Raw genomic sequence first — 6,018 nt, 5'->3', positions numbered from 1 at the left:
CTGCCGCATGGGGCAGCTCGCAAGCGGTGGTGAAGGAGCCTCATCCCACCTACTGTGGCATGGGTGGCCACAGCAAACGTTACCCAATGGTTGGAGGGGGGACGACTTTCCTCTGCCCCAACCACCAGTTTGCCCTGCTGCTGCTGCTCAGCCCCGACAGGTGAGCCCAGAGCCGGTGCTGGGCCCAGGCTGAACAGTGACAGCATGGGACAAACTGGTGCTCAGTGCGGGGGGGGAAAAGCAGCCCCTCCCCCTCCTGCTACTTCCTGGTTTAGCTGCTCTGATCCAACTTTGGGACAGCCTTCCTTAGTTTCCAGTGCCCTGTGCCACATCCCTGCCAGCTCATGCTGCCCCTGGGGAATCCCTATGCTGCCCCCAGGAACAGCCAGTCCCTTCTCTGGCAGCCCCCAGCATCTGGGCAGCTGCAGGAGCCTCCGGAATGCAAAACCAGCCGCAGGCCCAGTCCTGCTCCTGATAGAGCCTTCCTGCTCATCCCAGGGCCATGGGTGATCTGCCAACAGGCTGCCAGGCCCCTGCTACGTGGAGGGGCCTGGGCCTTTGCTTGAGGTGGCACCACCCCCTGGGGCCAGCTGAAGGGGGAGCCAGCGGGGCTATTGCTGCCCTAAGCCTTAGGAGCCCGATACCAATTTTGCACCACCTCCCTGGGCTTCCAGCACCCCATACTGGGTCCCTGCTGGCTTGTGTTGCCCTCAGCAGCTCTGGGACACCCCCCCCCCCCCCCCCCCCCCCCCGCCCCCAACCGCCCCCCCCCCCCCCCCCCCTCCTCCCATTCTCCCATAGGGCCAGGAAGGAGCTACCCCGGTGGCCTCCGGCTTCCTGAGAGCTGCAGGAGCCCCCAGAATGCAAAAGTGGCCATAGGCCTGATCCTTTTTTTGCTTCGGGCCCAATCCGAGTCTCCACAGGTGCCTATCCCCAGACCAGGCTGCCAGGGAGGCAGGCATCCGCCTGGGGCCCAATCCTTTCACCTACAAGATTCTTTTCCCCAGACAAGTGAGCACGTGTTGTGGGAGAAAACCCTCTGGAGTTTGTTGTTTAGCTGTATAGGAACTAGGCAATGCGGGTAAAAGTTTTACTGCAGTATATTTGCTTGAGTAATGACTATAAGCCAGCAAAGAGGTAAAATGCCTCCCCCCACCCCCCCCAAAGGGTGGGGCGTTCTTTTATACTTTTTATAATAAGGCAAGACTGCAAGGTTAACAAAAGTAATACTTGGACAGTGTTTTATACATTTTTATAACAGTATATTTCTGTTAAGCTGAACTAGCACTTTTAAAAAACTGAAGTTAAGTAACAGTAACATTATGATACGTTAGTAAAAACTTGCACAGTAGTAGATATTTCTTAAGGACACGATCATTGTACTTAGAACAATGGCTTCTTTGTCTTGTCTTGTTCCTTGCTGTAGCTGATTTACAGCACACAGAAACAGATTCACTTGCTGCATTTCACTCGGAAACGTTTCACTCAGAAAATGGTTAACACAGTTAAAATGATTACTTAACATAAGCTAATGGCTGGCTTAGTTATTATTCTGCCTTGTGGTCAGCAGCATTGCTAGGCCACAGGTCATGCCTTGTATTCAGCTGCAAAGCTAATACTTCTCAATAATCTAAATTATTGTTAACCTAACAGCATGCTATCAGAAAACTATTTTATTTCAGGGTAATAACAAACTTGCCCACCACAGGTCCCCGCTTTGTTTTAAATTTCCAGAGGAAGTTTTGGAACACACTTTTAAATATTTAAGCTCTAGTGGAGTTAGGTTTTGATGATTGTTGCTGGATATTTGTATGAACTGACCATATATTTTTATTTGCCTTTGCATAAACTGTTGCCCCAAAGAACACAAACACTGAAAACAACATAACAGGCAGACTATAGTTATAACTATTCTAATTATACTTAGCATAAAAGGTCTAGGCCATCCCATAAGGGAAGGGAACTAATCAGCAAGCTAGCTAAGAGATGTATTTTGGGGGATTTTAGTTGCATCTTCGGCTTTTTGGATATGGACAGCTGCATTATTGAGGTGGGTTTGAACTATGGTAAAAGAACTGTTAACTCATACACAACATTCTGGTCCGATGACTGTGCATGCACCCCTCTTTGGGCGGCGAGGAGAAAATCAAGGGCTATACGGTTTTGAATTACTATTTGTCAGAGTTTTTCTTGGGTGTCAGCCAAGGTAGCAACGGCCTTCGAGAGTTTTTTGTGACTTTTGCTGAATTCGTGAGCCATGATTTCTATTACAGCTTGGAGGCGTAACGTAAATTTTTTAAGACATACAGTGCCTATTCCCGGGAGCATACTTGTAAGGGAACACCCGAGTAATATTCCCTTGGTAAGTTGAGCTGTTTGATTTACTATATCACGGCTTTCTTGCAAATTCCTCTTGTTTTGTCACCTGCCCTGTGGAAGGTGTGTGGCGAAGGACGTAGAGGGTTTTAGTAGTGCCGGATAGTAGATACCTTTTCCTTTGGCAGGGATTTTATGGTAGGCGTGGGAGTCGCAGACCCAGTATTGTTCTTCTAAGTATTCAAACCTCGCTGCTTTAAGAGGTATTCGGCTACCATTTTTTCTTGCAAATTCCTCTTGTTTTGTCACCTGCCCTGTGGAAGGTGTGTGGCGAAGGACGTAGAGGGTTTTAGTAGTGCCGGATAGTAGATACCTTTTCCTTTGGCAGGGATTTTATGGTAGGCGTGGGAGTCGCAGACCCAGTATTGTTCTTCTAAGTATTCAAACCTCGCTGCTTTAAGAGGTATTCGGCTACCATTTTCTAGTTCTAGCACTCCGCGCTCACCCTTTGATTTAAAGGAAGGGTTTGTAGTTTCATTGAAGAAGCATTGTCCCCGGGAGGTATTAGTGAAACAATACTACAAGGTATTATTTAAAGAGGAGATGGGGGTGCAGATAGGATTAGTGCCCTTGGTTAAATTTTGCCGCTGTAGTCGCTTATTTAGACAGGAAAACTGCGGGTGCTAGGATTAACACATCTGCAGTAACTGGTAGCTATAGCTGACCCCTGTAAAAGACTTATTTCTCTAGCAAAGAGAGAGATTAGAAATAACGTAGTTATAAAAGTCATATTATAACAAAATCAGCACAAACAGTATAAACAACCCTGCAGCTTTAATAACTGTTTTTCTGTGGTATGTTATAGTCTCAAAGTGCTCGGTTTTGGCTGATCTAAAAGTGTTTAAAGGATGCAGTACTTGGAGTTCGGTGTTCTTTGGGCTGGACAGGACCCCAAAAGGGTGATAGTTTATTAGTAGACTTTGGTTAGTTTGAGTTTTATATTATTTAATGGGCTGCAGGTCCAGGAGGTGTTTGTTTTTATTTTTTTTGTCTGCTTCTGGCTTACCCTTGTCACGGTCAGGTGGGCGTGCGGTGCCCCCGCAAACTCCACAGTCGTCGTCTTCTGGCTTCCCCTTTTTCAGGTTAGGGAAGCTTGCGTTGGAGCCGATCCTGAGCTCTGGTGAAACTTCTGTCTTCTTTGTACGAGTATAATGAATCCAGTTGTTCTTTTTTGCTACTTTTATGGCGGTGTGGGAGGTGAGGAGGACTTGATATGGTCCTTGCCACTTAGGTTCAAGGGGAGACCGTTTTCAAGTTTTTACATACAACCGGTTTCCAGGTTGGATGCGATGTGTTGGAACATCGGCAGGTAAGGGTTGGCTTAAAGCAGCATACCTATGGAGAGATTTTAACTGAGACTGTAGAGATAAAATATAAGAGGTGAGTTCTTCATCGCTTAAGAGAGAGGAGGTGTGAGCTGGTAGTAAGGGGGAATGTTGGGGAACAGGGTGTCCAAACAACAGCTCATAAGGGCTGAGCTTTAGTTTTCTCTTGGGGGTGGTTCTGATGGACATAAGAGCCAGTGGTAGAGCCTTAGTCTATTTTAACCTGCTCTCAGCACATAGCTTTTCAATTTTTTGTGTTTCAAGGTTTGATTTATTCTCTCTACTTGTCCTGAGTTTTCTGGATGCTAAGGGGTATGGAATTTCCATTCTATTCCTAGGCAGCTGATCAGTGTTTTATTTATGTCAGCAGTAAAATGTGATCCTTGATTGTTTTAATGATATGTGGTGGACTAAACCTGGGTATAATTTTGTTAAGGAGTATTTTTACTACTTGTTGTGTTGTAGCTCTTCTGGTGGGGAAGGCTTCTACTCACCCCGTGGGTTGGTCAACAATTATTAGGTGGTTTTTGTACCCATTGTCTTTAGGCATATCAGCAAAATTTATTTGTAATCTTTTAAAGGGAGTATAAGCCCAGGGGTGGGTTCCAGGGGATTTTGATTTTTCCCCTTTGATATTAATTTTTTTTGCATATACTGCAGTGTTTTAAAAGCTTTTTTGCTTCCTGGTAGACTCCGGGTGCGTAGAACAGCTTATTAGTGATAGCAGCAAGTTTTTTGCAACTTAAATGCTTGTTTTGGTGAAGTTGTTGTAGATAAGGTTTAAGGGCTGTTTTAGGTAGCCCTATCCTTCTGTCTGGCAATCACCATATTCTATTCTTTTTAATTACTTTATTTCACGAAAAATCAGGTACAGAAAGTAAAAAACAAACAAACAAACAAACAAACAAACAAAAAAACAAAAAAAAACTATCAAGCTTACTAAAGAGAAACCATTCCAGGACATTCAGAACTTCACACCATGACAAACACTTTCGCGGTAATATACATCATGCCTAACATGCCATATAGCTCTCGAGAAACGAACAGTTCTACTCTTCCCTGTCTCTCAGTACACGTGCAAAAACTTTCGGCATTTCACTTTGAGAAAAAAACGAAAGCAGCCTGGTGAGGGCCCAGGGCACGGCACAAGCTGGAAGCCACAGTCCGCTACCACGCACAACTGCTCAGGCAGTGGTTTAGCTTTAAGCACTTTAAATGGAGTTATTACTGCATAACCTGTTTTTTTTTTTTTAACTCCGTTGATTATTTTTGAAGAGTTAATTACATAAAAAATTAAGTTAGGGTTATCTAAGGGTAAGTTACTGAGATTTGCCCTGGGTTTGTTTGAAAATACTGTAACTTGTAGGCAACTGTGGGAGTCTGGTTTACTCTTGCTGGGTAAAGGTAATAAGGTAGTCGGATTCAGGGTATTGCATTTTTCTATGACCAGGCTTGTGGCCATTAAAAGTGCGGTTTCATATTTGTTTATTTTTTGATGAGAAAAATGTTGTGTGTTTTTTCTGGAGGAGGAGGAGGGTTACTGCGTGTGGAGCCTTTAGGATAAGGGGGTATCTGAGGATTAATTCCTGAGCTTTCTTGACTATTGTTGCAGCTGCTGCCACTGCGCAAAGGCAGCCTACTCCCCACTTTGCCACTGGATTTAATTGTGCAGAGAAGTAAGCTGCGGGTGGCTTTATGATCTCAAAAGACTGGTTTTTCTGCATTTTTTGTTTTTCTTTTTTTCCTTTTTTTTCTTTTCTTTTTATTAAAAGTTTTAGTAGCAATGGCTAAGATTAATGCTATGGATTTACTCTCAACACTCTTAGTGTTATGTTGGAGCTTTTTTTTAATATCTTCACTAGCCTGACTTATGAATACAAGTCTTAACACAGGCAAAGTGGCAGGTGTTTCAGGGTCCATGTTTCCATACTGGCGTATAGCTTTACAGAGTCGTTCAAAGTAGTCTGAAGGGTGTTCTTCTGGACCCTGAACAGTAGCTGTCACTTTGGACCAGTTTGTAGTTTTATCTCCTGCCTTTTTTTAGTCCTCCTTAGCATACGTATTGCATTCTGTCCCTCTTCCTAATTATAATTCTAATTTGGATCTTGCCTAGGTACGCTATTAGGCATGGAGTGGTTTTGATGCTGCTGATCGGCTAGAAATTGGTCAGCGTGGCGTAGTACTTGGGTCTTTTCGTCTGAGGTTAAGAGGCTTTCGAGAAGCTGCATGACATCTGACCAGGAGGGGTTATGAGTCATGAAAATGGTTTTGAAGCGCCTTAGAACTACTTCGGGATCATCTCTGAGCCTGGGGGTGT

At 44.5% G+C, this 6,018-nt stretch overlaps 1 protein-coding gene and 1 long non-coding RNA gene across 4 annotated transcripts in view; one reads left to right on the top strand and one right to left on the bottom strand.

Annotated features, from left to right (window-relative positions):
- GTF3C1 (general transcription factor IIIC subunit 1) overlaps positions 1-6,018 on the top strand; it is a 160,378-nt gene that overhangs the window by 55,181 nt on the left and 99,179 nt on the right. The window lies entirely within an intron of this gene.
- Positions 3,441-6,018, bottom strand: part of LOC112549823 — a 6,189-nt gene continuing 3,611 nt past the window's right edge. The window contains exon 2 of the long non-coding RNA XR_003093375.1: positions 3,441-3,711. This is a non-coding gene — a long non-coding RNA (uncharacterized LOC112549823). The remainder of the gene's footprint in view (positions 3,712-6,018) is intronic.

The sequence above is a fragment of the Alligator sinensis genome, unplaced genomic scaffold (genome assembly GCF_000455745.1).
Source record: "Alligator sinensis unplaced genomic scaffold, ASM45574v1 scaffold410_1, whole genome shotgun sequence".
In the NCBI taxonomy this organism is placed as follows: domain Eukaryota; kingdom Metazoa; phylum Chordata; order Crocodylia; family Alligatoridae; genus Alligator; species Alligator sinensis.
This window is presented reverse-complemented; position numbering and strand designations above follow the sequence as displayed.